Below are 19,348 nucleotides of genomic sequence, written 5' to 3'. Positions count from 1 at the left end.
CCATGTGGTCACATCTATCTTTTTTGACTTTTCTCCTGAGTATATCAACTGAGAGAATCACCCTCAGCAAGATACAGCCCATCTTAAAAAACTCTGGTAAAAAGACACTACCAATGGTGGTTGTCCCTACAGCTTTTCTCTGCTTCAGGAACTGTGACAGTCCTTCATTTCCTACCCAAAGGTCACAGCAGAACTGTTAGCTCATTCCTGAAGGTTAAAAATTCAAAACTTTCCTAGACTTGGTAAAATCTAATCGTATTTCAGAATTGGGATTGAACCCTAAGAGAAGAATTAATTCAATTGCAAAGATGCACCACTAATTTTCAAATTGCACCAATTGTAAAGATCCTTGACCAAGATTGATTTCTCTAATGTGAAAGAAAAAAACCCACAGTTGTTGAATTAATAGCCTTTTCCCTGGATTTTAACTGAATCTGAATTCCATTTAATATATGTTATTATAAATGGCCAATCCCACATCTCAGGACAAAAATACTTAATGTATAACAATGCATAATACATAAAGGCAAAAAATAATGGGGGTTGAATAGAAAGCTACTTAATTCATCTAAGTTCAGGATCAGTTTTACTGCACAGTAGAATTAAAAATGAACCTGATGTACTGCTTCTACTGTAGATTTCCTGCTTCATTACAGAACAGCCTTACCAAGACTGAAAATTATCACTATACCTTTAGTAAGGTATCACTATACCTTACAGTATACTGTCTGGCTTTTTCCAGTGAGTTGAGAAGAGTTAGGGTATGCTTATGCAATTAATAAAAGAAATGCAGCACCTTCTCCACAGACAGACTTCAGTCCTGTGTTATTACTGTTTATTAGCCCTCTGCCTTCTTTTGAGAATCCAGAACATGGAATTACTTCTGATAATGAAAACTCCCAGCAGTCCCAAATCCCAAACCCAAGCATTTTCTCAGTATATGAATACCATTCTCGTGGGGTAAACCACAGTAGAAAACAGGTAAAGAGAAAGATAATCATGAGCAAAAGATAGCATGCAAGGTAATCTCTGCATGTATCTTCCTCAAGAAGGCATAAAAATATTGGAAAAGAAGGTGACTGCACTGGAAATTGTTGGAAAAGAAGGTGCTTCCCACAAATGAGAAAACAAATCCCTGAAATATTCTGCTAGTCACAGTGCAGTGCAGAAATTTATGTTCAAGTTACTCATTCCACAAAGCTGCAGTGAGCTTCTCACGGTTGGCAAATGGTTTCTTCATAAAGAACGGGGTGGGGCAGGGGAAAGGGCAGTAGTTAAGAATATGAGGCACTTACCTGTAGCTTAAAATAAAGACAAGACACATTACAGTGTGCTGGGCTCTGATTCATTGCCCTTTTTCAAGTTTCAGGAACAGACATCTAAAATAACATCTGAAAGCAACTTATTGAGATACTGGAGGGAGCCTACACCTCTGTATCTGCAAACTAATATAAAAATCCTTGTTATCTCTCCTCCACAGGCCACTTATTTTAGTCATTTACAAGCAGAGCTCCTAAGGTCTTTTGCACGTTCTTTTAAATATGAGGTCCTAGATAACAAAAGTTTCTTCAAGGAGGCACTGATGTGTACAGTCTGACCTGACCTTCACCTGCTTCAAGTACAAACAGACCAGTACGTACAGATGGTAGGCAGACAGACGTCTTGACTTTCTTCTCTCCCCATCCCCATCTTGGATAACAGTATCTAAATATCAAGTGTCTGTATCTAATGTAACTGTATTATACACAGAGCAACAGTCTCAGAAAAAGCATGCACACAGCTGTGTTCCTATGTACCATACTAGGACTTGTACACACTGGCACACATGGAGCAATTACATAGATAATTACTATTTCCCATCTATAACTTGCTGTTGGTCCATGCAGTTGCTGTAGCTGTGAGCAACACCACAGTGATGGTTCTGAAACTTTAGACCAATGTGCCATCTAGTGACAGCGCAGACGATCCTGAAAACCAAACTGATTCTTTCTACCATTTTATCTGAAACAGAAATCACTGACTCTTGCCACATGAGCCCACTTCAGTTTGGAAGAGTTTTGTGTTTTCAGGTTTTTACTTTGTGCTGCAGGAGAAGGTTTGGACTCTGTAATCGTGAGTTTCCACACAGACCTGTGTGTTTGTTTTGAAACAATGCTTAGCCTGCAATGGACAACTTCGTAGCTGCTTTCTTCAGCATCTCAAGATATGTTTACTACTCACATTCTTAGAAAGTCCTCCTTTATGTTGCTTCAAGAACCTCCCACGTATTTGAGACGCTATATTGGACATTAATAGGCCTTTCCTCTTTTTCTCTTTTCCCTGTCTGCAGTTAGAACAGCTTGATTAGTTTATAATGAGGTTCATTTATATTTGAAAATGTCCAATTGCCAGGAAATTGGCACAGGAAAAGCAGATGAGGAAAGAGAGTTTAACATTTTATTCTGAAAATGCCCTTAATTTAAATATTAGCAAAAGGTGATCATTCAGCAAAGCAATATCATCATCTGCATTACAACCATACCTGAAAGAGAGTGAAAAGATACAAGGAGGCTGACAGAAGACCTCACATTTTTATGAGTCGCATGGGGCTTTGTTTTATAATAAAACATTTCTTAAACTAGTTATATATGGGTTATACATATGTTACACATATATACATATCTGTCTGTCTATCTGTCTATGTTAAAAAATAGACCCCGTCAAATTAATGTCTAAATAAAGATTAATTACTCCCAAGAATTCTTGACTGGAGGTTTCTAATGTTGATCACAAGAGAGGCAGAAAACAGTAGTACAAGGTACATACCTGTACAAGACAGCTAACACAGGTCAGAACTGGGATGACGAAACACCAGAACAGTCTACTAACAGAGGACTTGGCTAAAAATTGTTCATCAGATAGACTTCAGCATGAATAAAGGTCAAGAAAAGGAATCAGCTGTTCTCAATCATTTTGTAGCAGAAGACAATAACTATTCAAACTTTTCTTTTTTTCTTTTAATTGAAGTTACTCACTCAGCTGCTACAAAAGTAGAACAAGATCAGAAAGGCTGATCCAAGCTGGAAAGTACTTGAGGAGCTCGAAAGAGAAACAGACAATTAACAAGAGAAAGAATTAACAGAGAAAAATGTACAGTCAGCTCTGGTAATAGAAGTGGCCACTATCAGCAATGCAGTTGCCATTCTAGATGCTGTTTTGTCTACAGAATAAATTAATTCATCTAGGCTAATGTCAAAGTCACGTTCTAGAGACAAGATGTGTACAGCAGTGACCATTATAACTGTTTCTACTGGCATAATTTTTTTAAAGTGACTAGTCGCTTTGGTTACCTCTAATTTTGGCATCCAAAGACTCCAGTTTACAGGATGCCCTGCACAGCTGATACCTGAATGTACCTTAGCCTTGTCCTTTTTGAAAATTTCACCACAGAATTATATAGCTACGTTTCTGGGGTTTTTTTTCAATTAGACCCAGCAATAATTCCTGTTCCCACTAAGTCTTGGTTATTGATTTCAGAAATCAAAATTAGGTCGGGTGCCCATCCTAAACAGCTCACAGGCTAAGATTGTTGATTCCAGAGGGTAGTGTACTGATCAGCACCATTTAATATGCCAGTTTTCCCCACTACCACCATTTAGCTTTGAAAACGCTAAACAATCCCATCTTTGTGAATACATTGTCCTTTTAGTCATGTATCCAGTCCAATCAGCAAGACAATTTGCAAATCCCCAAGTCATTCTAAAAAACCAATATATGTAGCTTGTAAAAATGGACCTGATGAACTGATGCACCTCTGTGACAAACTTCATGGCCAGACTAGCCTGGTTTGATTGCTGCCTTTTGCTATCATTTCTCAGTCAGTACTATCAAGCTTTAAAAAACAGGTGCAGGGTGCTGTTTGGGATGACAGGTGATGCCAGTTCCAAGCCTGCAGTTAGACAAGCAGTAGATCAGCAGCAAAACTGCTCTCTCACAAGCTTTCATGGGTACAACATTCCTAAAAGAAGAAGAAATACTGTTTCATTTTCTGAGCTGAAGTTTCTACACAGAGGATGTTTAGCAGTGAAGATACAGAAATATACCTAATGTCTACAGAGGCACGGCGTTCCCTCCCCAGGGATGACCCAGAGCACTAAAAGGGCACTGTATTGACTCGGTCTCTAGTCTGAATACTCCAGCCTCTAGTCTGCATACTTCAGTCACAGGGCACACAGCTTTACAGCTAGGCCCACAGAAATTCACTTCTTCCAGAGCCATGAGCAGAAAAATAGGCAGAAATAGTCATGACAGCACTCTCTTTATCAAGTATGTGGTACACCATGACTTCTTGTAGGGCTGTGAAAGTCCAGGTCAGCATGAAATCCTTTCTCCCTGCTCTGTCACGGTCTAGAGGCAGCAGCCAGCCAGAGCTTATGGTCTCAACCAGGTCTTTTGCTGGGACTCGGACCCAATGGTGGACCAATCCCCTCCTCTCACTGCCTTCACTGACATGGACTGATAGGATGGGACTGAGTGATAACAGCAGGTTACTAAACCTGACTCAAGCAGCATGCAGGTGGTACACCTCATCATAGCTGGTATCTTTCCTGCAAAGGATGTAGACCTGGAAAATTTACAGCTGCAGGGGAATTTCAGACATTACTACAGCCTATATAACAGTGAAAAAGCTATACAACCTGCCATGTATCTGTATGCAGATAGACAATAGTGAAGGTCAGATTCCCTTTTATTGCATATTATCTCTGTTTCCCTTTGGGAAACACCTTTTTCAGCAGCATACGTTCAGGTAACACCACTATTTTATGTTAATGTAACTGTAAAATCTGCATTCCCAGTAAAACTGTGGCTCAATTTGTAGTTCTTCAGTTTACAATGCTCTGTGAGCTGAAGTAATGCACTCCAAGAAGCATTCCAAGATGCTGAGGGCACCCTGAATCAGACTCTAGGAGGTTGGTCAGATCCCACTCAGGTTGCCCCCATGATTTTCTTACCCAAAACTATGAAACTACCAATGCTGCACAGAAGGAAGAGTAGAGCTCCCGCTGAGTTCAGCCAGAGTCTGATGGAGGAGTTTGGTGTCACTTGTGTGTCTGACGGGTTTTTGGATATCTCCCTGACAGCACAGAGAAGGGCAATAATAATGGCTACAGACTGAGCCAGGGCAAGTGCATTAGTAAGGATGAGGGAGACTCACACAGTGGAGGTCCCTAGCTCCACTAAATCACACAGGATTAGAGTATCCCTGAAGGGTATTTTGCAGTATCTGGTACCCTGACAGGCAGCAATCTGCAGGGCAGAGACTCCAGGCAGCAGGCAGACATGGGGAACTCGGAGAATCATCATCCTCCCGTTTCTGTTCGTGCCCACAGTGGTCAGTGAAAGGAGCTGAGCGGGGCAGGCAGAGGAGGGCCCGTATGCCAGCTGTGGGGAAGCAGCAGCTCCAGCCTCACACCATCCAGTTCACCCTGCTTTTACTTCCCTTCTTGTATAGCTTCACTCTCCTCCTCCTGTATCTCCTACATTAAGTAGGAATAGTAGTGGAAGGAGCTTTCTACACTGTATATGGCAGTGCTGCTTCTCCTTCAGTCCCCTACCTACTGTCCTGTAGCACCTACAAGCCCAAATGATGCTTCTGTCCCTTTCCCCCATGACTGCTGCAGGTAGGGCATCATCCTACCACAGCCCCAAGCGGCTGAAGAAGACAACACCTGAGTTTTACTGCACATTGCTACACAAACAGCAGCTTCAATGGCTTTTATATCCAAGACCCTTTTCTAAGAATTGTGATGTCTATTTGAGTCAAGCAAGGCAATTTTATGGTTTCTAAAAGCCCAGAACAATCCAGCTACCAATTGCAAAACTGGGTTGAGTCACTCACTATATCAGGTCTGATATTTAGAAATAATTCTGTGTGGATGTATATAGGACAAAGCACAGTTCAGCCATCTGCCACACAGCTGGATGGCTTGTGTCATACACTGCCTCATTTGAAGGTTGACAGGTGTAGCTTTCCTGAAAGAAAGAAAGGGAAAAAGAGAGACAGGGAGAAGGGAACAAGTATTAAGTGCAGAGGCATAAAATCTCCATAGTCTTTTCTAGTTTATGCTTGCTCTTCTATTTCCCTGAACAATGTGCTATTTCAGCACCTCCCAGGTGCTCATTCAGCGGCATAGCTAGTGCATTTAAAGTGTAAGACTTGTGTGCTGGCTTTTTTGAGTTCTTCGGTGAGAAACACGAGCCTGTGCCGGTGAGATGCACACAGTGGAGGGGACAGAGACCTTCCAGCTACCACCACGGCCTGCTGACTCCCTCATTTTAGTTACAACGAACGTCTGAGTTCTGGATATGTTTGTGTTGCAAAGAAAGTAAATGTAGAAACACCTCCATCAATATACATGTATAAAAGAATCTGGTCTGATCTGTTTATTCTTTCTCAAGACAATAGCACCTCAGTTTGCTGTCTGGTGATGTGTAGCAGGTGAGCAGAAGAGTTACTTGTGTGGAGGTGAGACAGAAAAGTTTCTAGAGGAAATAGCTGCTGAACAGCGGTAGTAGGCAGCATAGAAAACCAAAAACCTGAGCATCTGCTCTTCTTTTCTAAGGCTTCCCCTCTTGCTGGGCTGGGAATTATCGAGAAGCAAGAGACAGCCAAGTATCTGTGCCAGGAATCACAACCGCAATTGTGTCAACATCTGTACATGGTAAATAGCCAGGATAACCTTACAAATGTTTAGAAAAAGCTCAGTATGAATATGGGCTGAGATGGATAACCTTTTGAGTTGATGGAGTGTAGTGCAAGCACTCAGTCTACAGTAATCGACCTGATTTTCAGCAGTTCTAATTACCCATATGCCTTGTAATAGAGTGAGTGTCAGTGAAGGGTAAACAGCTGAAATGGGTCAGTGTGAACCCTTGGTTTAAGTACTAGAAGGTAAATCAATATAATACAAATCTTTCTAATTACTTTGTACTTCTGCTTTGTGTTCCAGCATAGTCTCCAGAGATGAGCAGGAGTTAAAGGGAAACAAAAGATGAAGAAGGGAGATTGAAATATTGCAAGTTCTTGTGATCTGAAAAATCTAAAATAATGATTTCATATCATATCTGTAGTAATGATTTTAGACATGATTTCACATGTTTTCTCTTAACCACATACGCCATATTCCAAATGTCTATAGAATAAAAACCTAAAGCTTTAAATCACTAAATCAGAAGTGTAGTGAACTCATTTCATCTCCAGATGCCAGTCTCATGTGAAATAAGTTTGATATGTTCAACTTCTTTTCACAGGTAGCAGAAGTCTTGGTTCCTTCCTTAGCACCAGAAATATATATGTATATATGGTTTGCAATCCTAGCTCACATTACAAATTATCATCAAAGTTCACTGGCAAAGCTGCAGGAGTTGCTTGCAAAATGTTATCTAGCTGTTTTAAGTGTTTCACTACAAAATCCTCCTATTAATGAAAAAATTTCATAAAGGCAGATAGCTATACACAACATAAAAAAGAAACAGGATGAAAGATGGGAGAGGGTCCCCATTCCTCAAGAGACTGATTCGTATTTGCACAAATCTGAAGAAAGTGGCAGAAATTCACAGTGTATGTACGAAGTAGGACTGAATACAAAGCAAAGTAAATTAATGTTTTTGTCAGTTTACCTGGCACGTCCAAAGGAATACCATAGGCAAAATTGCAACCACGGACACCAGTTATTTTTTATGTCAGCCATTTACATAGCCTCACCATTGATTATCTCTGTCTGAATTGCTATATTTGGTTGTGCAGTTGAGAGAGGAGAGTTGAAATTTAGCAGGAGCTATTGCATATTGCACTGCAAATCAGGAGGTAGTTTTAATGCTATTTGAGAAAAGCCATGTTGTAGTTTGAACTTTAATTTGATATCATTAACTGTACTCCATGACTAATACTGAAATCCTAAGGGCTGTTTCTCATGGCCTCAAGCTTAATTCCCTAATGATCAGCTATCATGTTATCCCCTGTCTGTCGTTTCTCAAATGTGCATGGGAATGTAAATGTTACAAAGGCAGATTTAATCCTTCTGTTGTATGATGGAAAATGTCTAAGGAGTTATAACCAAAAAACCTCATAGCTTTCTTACAAACCACTTTATCAGATTCTTTTCTCCAAGTTCAGTGAAGTGTCATGAGACAGATGAGACAAAGAATACAGTACCCTGTAGATGATGAGAACACACCACCTAAAATCAGGTAGTGAACTTACTTGTGTCACATTGTTCTGAAGTGTAAATGTGAATAGCAGGAATCAAAGGCCACTGATATCAAGATTATAACACTTAGTATCAAACAGGAGATAGATGTAACTGTCTTCGTTTCATTTCTCTGACAGCAAAGGCGCCCATTCTAGGTGAAGGAAGGCCAGACTAGCAGGCTGACCCAGTATTCTCATCTTGTCATGTAAAACAATATCGCTCATTCTCAGACCATTAAGACCAGACAGTCCTGCTGAACAAGCTACAACATATCTAGGACCATTCTAGTTGAGCTAAAATGTGAAAGAAATACCAGGGCTTAAGGTTCAATTGGGTCTAAAAAGAAAATGGTGGAGGTAGAGCAAGAAAAACAGCAGTAAAAGCTGGTGCTTCTTTCCATCTGAAGGTTGGAGACGTTGTTTGTTTTACATTTTTCAGTAAGTATCCTGCCTGCCTGCAGCAGACTTCTTTCAAGACCTTCCAGTTTAAATTCCTCCCTCCTCCACCTCTCCAAAGTGCGCAAAAGCACGGCAACCTGCAGCGCTGGGAGTTTTGTTATGCGACCTGGCTGGTGATGGCCAGCCTTCCTCCTGGCCACGGCAAAGCCTGGCCTTTGCTACAGCTCGTCTTCCCTGAGTGAGCCAGACTTGTTTTAGTCCTTACTAGCTGGTTGTTTACAGGAGCTGGCTCTCCACAGCTGCACTGAAAGAGACTTGTTGCTGTTGTTCAACCCTTGTAAGCAGCTGGCTCTAGCAATAATAATGTCACTATTTAAGTACTTAATGCATAATCTCTTCATGCATTCCACTGCTGAGATTACACAGCACAAATTGCTTATTTATAGCAGTTTATTAAAGCTATCTCAAGCCAATTTAAATTAATTCGGCTCGGTCATTTCTCATTTAACAGCTATTGTTCATCACTGCTCAGGTAACTCACACTCCTGGAAACAGTCAAATGTGGTAGCCTACCCTTTTCATTGACATCATTTTTGAAAGCTCAGTTGTAGGTCATTGATTCACCTTTTGATGTAAATAATAATACATGCTGCTGAGAGCACGACAAATCTGGAAAGCAAGGTAAGTACCAAATGGCATTTTGCAGCAACAGGTTAGCTTCTCAACATGAGCATTTAATTACATTGTTTGGCACAGCTGAAATGTATTAATTCTTATTGATGTTCCCCTGGAAAACATAGAGAATTAGGGAATAAGTACAGGCACAAAAATATCAAGCTGAAATATTGCTTTTGCTTCTTGTGTGGTATCAGTGGGATGGAGTCTCTCTGACTGTACCTATGTAATGGATGCAGCGATAGAGGGAATGGTTTGAACTTGTGGCAGAAGCAGTTATCTATACTGCAGAGCTCTGCTGTGGGTTTTCTTAGAAGTGACTAACTAGAGAAGTTGCCAGCAACCAGAGAGGCAGCCAGAAATAAGGACAGTAAATTGCAAGAAAACACAGAGCCTGAGCTGCTGGCAAACGTGCCACATCATAGAAACAACCTGCAAACAGATGAAAAGTGTCAAATAAGAGAGGCTCACAGTTACTCACTTGTGTTTATTTCCATCCACACATCCCATTTCCAGTACTGTTGTGGTCAACTCCGTAAGAAGATTTGCTTTACACACCAGGTGACAGTGTCAGGAAAGCCCCTCATGATTGATCTCAGACTCAGAACAAAACAGTAAAACTTCAGATTGTTTCGGTCATGTCAAGTGATAGCAGATGCAGGAGGGGGTGTCCAATGGACCTGGCACTCTCCTTGCTCACACAGCCCTTCCTGGCCCTTTTCAGGAGAAGGTGGCATGTCCCAGAAGCTGCCTGCCTCACTGGGACAGACTCCTTTGTGGCTTGAATGAAATCAAGACACACGGATTCTTAGCTTCTTGAGATGTCTCTGTCATTTGTTTATTTAGTATAGGAACAAAAAAATCCCTAATTCATTCAATTTCATTTACAAGTGTAGAGGCCAGCCTGGCAAACACACTCTCAGCTGTCAACATCCGACTCAGATTTGAGATGCAGTGAACTTACAGGATTCATTGTACAGCATACAGGAATTCTTGGCTTGTTAAACAATTCCAAAATGTAAATATTCTTGACAAGAGGAGCCACTTTTCTGACTCCACAGAAAGGCTTCAGGGACCACCATGCAGTTGGCAGACACATCCAGAATTTGAGGACTGCAGAATTAAGTTACATCCATCTGTATCCTGTGGATAAGAATTGATTTATCTTGGATTCTGCTTTTAGAACGAGCTCTTTTAGAAAGAACCCAAATGGAAATATGTGATCCTGTTTTGCTCTTCAGAAAGCTGCTTGATAATAAAAGAAAAATAAATGACTAATCTCTGTTATGCTGAGCTATGGTTTAGAACAACACAAAGAAAATCAGGCAAGGAAAGTTCTCGTTAATCTTTTGAGGCAGGTTTTGCTTTTAGTCCTAAGTTCCTCCCATTACAAAACACAAGCATTATTAATTCTTGTAGACCTAGGTAAAAATATAATATGTTGAGGAAGACACAAAATCAGTTATCAGTGAAAATCTGGTCAAACTCCTTTAACTTCAGTGTAACAGAGATAAGAAGTTTTCCTGATGTACCGTGCAAGGCAGCGCTTTATTGTGCATTCATCCTGCAGCTATTGTGCTTTATTACTAGAGAGCAGCTGCTTGATATTCCTTCCTACTGAATATCTGCCTCTTGAAGGTAACTCCTCTACAAAGAAACTATTTGTGTTCACATCTTAAATAGCTCATGGTGCTGCACTCCACCCACCAAGCACACTGCTGTCCTTCTTCACTGCCTTTATGTATAGGGTTGTATAGTCTGCGTGTGCTCGCTTCTTTGCAACAAGGTGATCCAAAATTGTTATAGTATTTTGAAAAAACAGAGTGCAGAGCATGGAAAGACTGTGAAGGTACTGGAAGGCCCATGAAGTGGTGTTCAAACAGCTCTCAAGATGGTGTAATTCCTTCCAGTGCAGGGATATTCAGAACTGGAATGTCATGGTTAACTGGCCATGAGCAGTAAGTTTTCGAATAATCCTATGATGGATAAGGACTCAAGAAATCAGTCTAATCCAGATTTGCATAGGCCATGGAAAACTTTTTATTTGCTCAGTTGTCATGTTAATATTAGGGATTCGATAACCAGATTATCAGCTTTATTTTGACTTGAATCCTCTGCAAAGCACATTAGGATCTTTTTTTCACCAAGCAGAACTTCCTTTATTAAAAATAGGAAAAAAATAATCAGAACAAGCAGCCCAGAGAGGAAGGGAAGAGAAACTGTAAAATAAAAAGATCTCTCTCTCTCCCTTGCTCACCAGAATTTAATAGTAATAAATCCCTATAATCCCATTTTCTGGTGGAAAAATAAGAGGCTGCTTATTTCCACTGCGTTAAATCTTGCTGGCCAGGCCAAGGGCAGCCAAACATGCGAGTAGGTAACGAACAACCATCAATCATGCAAGCACTTCTAGAAACACATCACTGCTGAGGTGGTCCCCTTGCCTTTCACTGCACTGCTTCAGTGGTGGTGGCTCTTCAAAACTCTTCCTGTATGTTGTTGTTCTTCATAAACTCAACTGGAGAACAAGGAGGATACACCACAGAGCTCAAAATGGGAGCTTTAATGCCTCAGAGTGCTGGGGCATCTATGTAAAGGCACCAACTGATCAGGCAATCTCCTGCAAGAGCTTGTACAGGGGTCTTTCCATGTGGTAAAAGTTGGAAACTGTTCATGCATACATCACTAATCTTTCTTCTGGATATCTGTCAACAGGCAAAAAAAAAAGTATGTAAAAAAAGTAAGTAGTGGCAGAAATTATTCTCTTTGTTATGCATGTGTAAGTCATGTGCTGACACGGAGGGCATGAAAATATTCCAGTTATCCAAGTTCTCAGTAAGTCAAAAACCGACATAGAAATGATAAGCTAGTAAATGTGTAAGTTTAGCCAGAATGATTCAAATTATAGTTCTGACTTGAGAACTTCACTGTTTAAAAAAAAAAAAAAAGAGAAACTTTGAAATGCAGGATTTTAAATTTGGGGAATAAAATTATTTTTGCCTGGACCACATATAAATGGGAATTTCCATGCAGGGAATACTCAAGATCCCTCTCCACTAATTTTTCTCCAATTACTTCCCATAATTAAATCCTGACTGGTTGTTAGTATTCTATAAACTCAGTTAATAAGAATTCTTGTCCAAAGTTTAGGGTCCAGCTTTCTGATTTTTAGTATCTCGACTTCCCAGTCATTTTCCCTGTTTGACCCCAAGCAATAGCATCTTGGCATCTCCATTTGTCAGCATTATTTGTACATCTGGGCAAAACACTCCTGTGTTTGAGCCAATCCCCTGCTTTTCTTGATTCTGTGGATCCTATTCACTTGTCAAATTACTTTTATTTTTTAACACTCCAGATCTAGCAACGACACCTGACTGGTTCTGGTACCTCAGTGTAGCAATGGCCCTTTACTCCCCTCTTTCATGTTTTTTGAACCAGTTAAAGGGATTTCATAAAGCCCCTGAGGCATTTTCTTTAGCTGCTTCAAGCAATCCCATCTAAGAACCCCCGTTTCACTGATCTATCATTTACCTGAACATCTGCCCTCGTTTTTGCATTACCAAAAGTTTCACTCATTCTAGGAAACAGATCTAAGCAGTTACTCAGGCTTTCAAAAGCGTTCAAAATGTAATGAAGAAGATCAGCACCCTCTTTTTATCCTGTAAATGAGACGAGTCTTGCTTTCCAGAGCCCTTGCTGGCATTTCCCTCTTCTGTGTCTGCAGGGAGGGCTGGAAGGGTTGTCCCCGTCCCACAAGCAACACAGCCCACAGCCGCTCTGGCTGCCCCCGCTGTCCCCGTGCCCAAGGTCTGCTGAACTGCCAAAATTGCTCTGGCAACGGCTAGCTCTGGCAGTCCTCGCTGTTCCCCAGCTGGAAAAGCACAGCATGCCCTCTTACCCGAGTCCTCCTGGGTGAGGAGAGAGCCTCCTCCGGACAGCCTGATTTTCCATCCAGGCAATCAACTTCCACAGAAATCTCTGACACTTTGAATTTCTTTGCAGCGTGACCTATTAGTTGTCAAAATCCAGATTGGGAAAGTTGTAGCTGAGTTTGCAGGTTTACCTGAAAATTTGACAGAGGTTGATCCAATCAAAGCCCTATTTTCCTCAGTGCTTTCTGGGAAACTTGAATCCTTTAAAAAAATGTTTTCTGGGAATTTCCCCCCGACTCCTATTTTATTTATTTGAGGAATTTCTAGTCCTGATGGCAATGCACTTTCAAAAGCTTTGATTCCAGTGAGACCATGCATTATTTGTTGTAGCTTGGTTCAGCAGGAGAACCAGCTCACAATTTCTTCCCTTAGGAGCTCTGCTACTATGAATAGCAGCATTGCTTTGTCTTTATTATCCACTTGTCGGACTTCAGTGCACTGGTTTCTATCAGAGAGAAAATCAGTGAGACAAATCTAGTAAATTCCTCAGTGAAATTGCCTTACAGGAAAGCCAGAGTGCAGGCACAGCCAGAGCCAGGAGGGGCCAGGGAGAACTAGACTGTCTTAAAATGATCACTGTCTTTCCTGCCTCTGGTTTCTCCTTTGATAGTGATGCCAAAAAAACTCATACAGAATGTGGGATTATCCACTTAGCTCTGTCCTTCCAGACCCCTGAGTAAAATGAAAGCTTGATCTGCAATCCTTTCTGGTTTGTCATTAATTTTGTATAATTCAGTGGTAGCTGTGACAAAGAAATTAGGAAAACTGATCATTTTTCAAAGGAAGGCAGATTTAATGGACCGTGTGGCCTTTCTCAAGATAACAACTTTAACACTTGAATTCTTGGAAAAATGGCAGCTTAACTAGAAAATTTTTGAGGCTTCAGATTTTTTTTTTCTTCCAGATGTAATCATGTGCTCAGTAAGGTACATCACCATATTTTTCTGTTTTCCTGAAAAGCTGACAGGCAGGTGAATGGCTTTAGATCTTTTCTGAACTGTATATACTCTAAATACCAATTTTTTTTTTTTTTGGTATCATGATCCTGTGGACATTTAACATACATGTCCAATACACACGCAATCCGTAGCTGAGGCTCTAGACCAGAGCATTTCTACAGAACCCTCCAGAAACACCTGGGGTCTACAGCTGCGTACTGGGAAACTGCTTTGTGGAGGTACAAAATAGCATCTTTCATATACTGCTGATAATTTTGGGCCAACTGAACAAAATACACTTGCACAGACGCCCTTCACTCTGGCCTTCTGCATACATTTAGAATTGGAATCCTTACATTAGAAAAACTAAAATAAATGGCTACCATCAGTACTTCTGCGGTGCTGCAAAACTGGCAGCAAATCTAAGGGCCCCAGTATCAGTGGCTGAAAATTTCTATTCATATGATCTGTTAGCCCATTAATTCTCAAGGTAAAAAAAAAATTGGACACTTAAATATATGCACATAAACCAAGATAATTTGCATGGAGAATTAGAGCACTTCAAGCACAGGCAGACCATATTCATTCAAATACAACTGATACACATCACTGCATTCAGTGTCGTCTGTTGGACAGAAGAAAATAGGGATAAACCTGAAAAAGAAATTTTCAGACCTGTGAAAATTTTGAGATATGCACAGCACTGAGGATTACGCGTGCGACAACTCTGTTTAACAGAAAGAAGAAACTATCCCAAAACTAGGCCAAGTTAGCCTCCTGTTCCAGCCGACCACTGGGGAGGCTGCCAAGACCAGCAAGCTAACGCAGCTCGCTGGGATAGCTACCTGCATCTCAGCAGCTCCAATGTGCCAGTGAGGAGCACTGTTAGAAACCCAGACAGGGGAAAGGGAGGGAGAAGTGAGCAAAATTGATCTGGCTGGAAAGACACAGGTCGTTGGCTCTGTCACAGCCACTCGGGAGTCAGGGATAAATTTGATATTAAAAAATGAGCACTGTCAGATCAAATGGTGCGTTATTACTACCATCAGGCTGTATGTTGTCACCCACTGAGATTTCAGTCGTGGCAAAGCCTTGCCTCAGCACTTTCTGAGAGCAAATACAATAAGATTTTTCTTAGTCTCTTTTCCCATCTGTAAGATCAGGATGAAGCTACTTCCTTACAGAAATTTCATAACGAAATGAATGTTTGTGAAGCGCGTGAAAGATTTCAGAAGGAAAGCAGCACTGGAGAGTAAAACCTTGTAACTGTTTCTTTGGCTTCAATACTGCAGTGCAAGCCTACAAGCGATATTGATGTTCGTAAAATTATCCAGGCCAGTCCTCACTGCTGCCGTCTGGGAGTCTCCAGAAAGTGGCAAGACCGGTTCATTGATCTGCAGTGATTCTCCAAAACTCATTTAGCTTCAAGCTTTTCGCTGTATCTCCCTGGAGAAAATCCTTAATTAGAAATTTCCTTCAGCTATGCTTTTTAATCATACCTATTGCTTTATAGATTTTTCCTACTATCCTATGCTTTCCATTTTTTGGCTCACTGCATTTTAAGCAGTAAGGCAAGTTCCAGCATGTTTCTTCATCAGAAGAAATTTAAATATCAATTAAAAGAAACCATTGATGTCAGCCAGGATGAATTTCTTCCTACTAATTTAAAAATAGTTGCTTCTGCAATGACAGGTTAAAGCTTATAATCAACTCATTTAAAAATGCTTTTAAAAATGCTTGTGCTGGGAGGCTTTTCTGAATGTTACAAAACTGCATATAAGTGAAAAGCAAAATACAGTGATCTGGTTTTGCACTCAGTTAACCGAGTATGTAACTTCAGTTACATGAACCTTTCCATTGACTTCATGGAGATCAGCTCTGCTTAACTTGTAATTCAGTGCTGGAGCATTAGGCGACAAATGCATGATTTTATTGAACACTTTTCCTTCAGTCGCATAAAATCCACCTATTTTCCAAATAAAACCACTTCACCATTAAAAAGGAAATGATGGCTTTCTATGTTAATGTCACTTTGAACCTTGAAAAATACTTAAATTGGCCAGTTAGAAATTTAGATACTTAAACAGCTTGGAAGCCTAAAAACACATTCTCAAAAAGTCCAAGCGGCTAATGCTGCTTACACCAAAGCGCAAACCCTGCTCATGTAGATTGAAACATAGCACCTCTCGTACGTTCAGGATGCCCAGTGCTAATGTCAGCGCTGAGATAAGCCACTAAGCTGTGTTTTCAAATTTGTATCTGAACTTCTGCCCTCAGAGTAATAACTTCAGTGAAGCCACAGATGTGATTTTCAGTAAAACCCAGCATTTTTAAATGTGAAAGGTGTTGCAGAGGAGCCATCTTTGAGGAGGTTGTACATTTAGAACATCAACTCAAGAAATCACTAAAGCTACATTTTTACCTCAGACTTGCAATGGGAAGCAAGCAACTTGTGTTAAGAATATTGCATAAGTTACATTAAAAAAAGTTGATTTTTGTAAATGACCATTTTATCAGCCGTCCATTGTACTGACAGCAGCAATGACATGAGGAGCTTGGTTTGCATATACCCTTGCATGTCTGGAAACAAAGAAAGAATGAACAGGGTTCTGTGGCAAATTTCTGATATCACTTGAGTTGCCAAGTGTGCAGGTAATAAGATCACAATATTATACACCTGCATCTTCAGGCAGTTAAATAAATTTCATCTGGGAGGTGCAAAAATGACTTTAGGAAAACAGCATAAAATAAATTGCACTGGAGGATATGAATTTATTTGGGGTTTTTTGTGGAAAGAGCTTTCTATTGCTTCAGTCAGTTTACTTGAGAAACTCGAGCTATTCTGCAGAGAGAAAACTGATGCGATTACTAGCACACGTAATAACTTCCAAGTATTTCCAGCTGCCATCCTCTGCCAAGGAGCAGGGAGGCTGCAGTCTCTCTTGCTCCTGAGGCACATCTTGGAGTGGGAAGTGCGTATCCCTGCGCAGCTGCTGACCGGCTCGGAAAGCACCATTCTGCTGGCCAAGTTCTCATGTGCCATCTGCAGCTCTCGGCTCTCCTTTGCACTCAAGTTGCCTCCAATTAACTGCACTGCTCAGTAACACATACTACCCCGGCCTGGGACTCAGTAATCCCTCCCCAGCCTCACTGACTGCTGTTCACCTCTTATTTGAGTCCTTTCTACAGTTTTTACAAAAGCTTGCTTAGCCTTTTGCACTTCATTGAGCCTCCTAATCCAATAATGTCTGTTGGGACCATGGTATTTTGCTCATTTATTAATCAGTTGTCATACTGGGAAATACCATTTATGTCTATTTTCTCCAATAACTTTATTAAGGCATTTAATTTCTTAATACTTTTAAAACCTCCTGAATTATCTGCAGTCATCTCTCAACCAAAGCAGCCACAGATAACTTGAACCACAACTCACATCCACGTCTGCATTACTTCCTTAGTGAATTTTTCTTAACTTATAAATAACATTACCTCAGAGCTGATGCTCTGAATGAAATGTGAAGTCACCCATTAACATTTTGGAAATTTATATATAATGCTTGTTCTTTGTGCCCAGCTTCACACAGGTCCATGTGTGCATGGACAGACATACAGAACTTAGAAACCTCATGTTGCACATTTTTTTAAAAATCCTTATTAATTCAGCTTTTTCTGTTAAGAAAGACCACAGTTCGCTTGAAAGCTAAGTCATACTGCTGCTAAACTGTTACTTTTTAATATAATATAAAGACCTCTGGAGTCCTGATAGTGCTTTTAGCTACTCCATAGGAACAGAAAGCCTTATAAATTACAAATGTGTATTAATTTTTAAAATAGGTCTAAAAATGCTACCAGATCTTAGCAAGGACACCCATTAATTGGTAAGTGAAAATGTGGGGTTTATCCCTGAAATGAACAAATCTCTATCCCCTCACTCCACCCCTAAGGCCCTACTGCTTGAATAATTTTTGCAGCTCTAATTTGAAAACGTTGCCCTGTGTTCCCATGAGAGTATTCAATAACTACAAACTCCTATTTTAATACAGCCTCCCCAAAGACAGCATTTTGTAATACCCTGTCATTTTAAGAGCTCTCCTCAGATGTGAGGTAAGAACGTTAACTTACTGCACAAAATAGTAACTGCTCGTGAAATTGTTAGCAAGACAAAGCGAGCACTCACTGTTAACTCTGGTCTTGTTGGAACAGATAAAGATGAAGATCTTTGACAGCAGGCTTCTACTTGCCTTATCTTGCCAGGGCTGCATAATCCCACTTGTTTGCTAACTACATCTTTTCCTCCAGAAATATATGAATAGTGAGGAAAGAATCCGAAAAGGAAATGCCTTGTTCCGCAACCAGCTCTCTGTTGGCCGTCACTTGCAGGAACAGTGCTGGGTAAAGCTTACCGAATTAAGGACAAAACCCGCTTTTTAAAGATTACTGAGCTAGTGCAGCTGGGAATGCTGTTCTTTAGCATTAGGCAACTGTCCTTGGGCAATATTGCCAAGACTGGTATTGTCAGATGTATTTAGCATCTGGCAAGCATGGCTGAACTACCAGGACTGTAACCCTGTCAGCATTTACAGATGTACTCTAATTGAAGTCAAAGACGACATTCTTGCACTTTTAAAAATCTGATTATTCATCAAGATGAAGCTAAGCAACTTGTATGGTGAGCGGCTAAGTTTTCTCCTTGTAATTCTCTTCAGACACAGAAGACTTGGGGATATAAAATCTCCTTGACATGTAGTGAGTGGCCTGCTTTTAGCGTATACGCTATTTCACAGAATGCTTCATGCATTCCTGCATACTCTCTTCTTCTCACGGCTGCACGTCAAAGAAGTAATTGTAGATCTTTTCTGTGCTTGAAATCTTTCCAGTTAAAATTACAAAGGCCTTCCAACAGGCACTGACTGAAATTCAGTTTTTGGTATGAAGCAGCATTCTCTTCTGAGACTAAAGTACCAGTTGCTTTTGGTATAAAGTACACGCTGTCGTGAAACACCATCTTGCTGTTACCAGGTCAGGCACACAAATTATACTGTTAGCTTTATTTCTGTATGCTACAACTAGATGTGAGTGTCATTAGAAGTATTTGTTGGGTGTATAATTAGAACAGCGCATGTAGCTAAGGGAGGACCCAACAGCGCTGATCAGAAAAGGCTTGAACTCTGCTT

Source organism: Haliaeetus leucocephalus, unplaced genomic scaffold (genome assembly GCF_000737465.1).
Source record: "Haliaeetus leucocephalus isolate CR32 unplaced genomic scaffold, Haliaeetus_leucocephalus-4.0 Scaffold162, whole genome shotgun sequence".
Lineage (NCBI taxonomy): Eukaryota > Metazoa > Chordata > Aves > Accipitriformes > Accipitridae > Haliaeetus > Haliaeetus leucocephalus.
Note: the sequence above shows the minus strand (reverse complement) of the source record.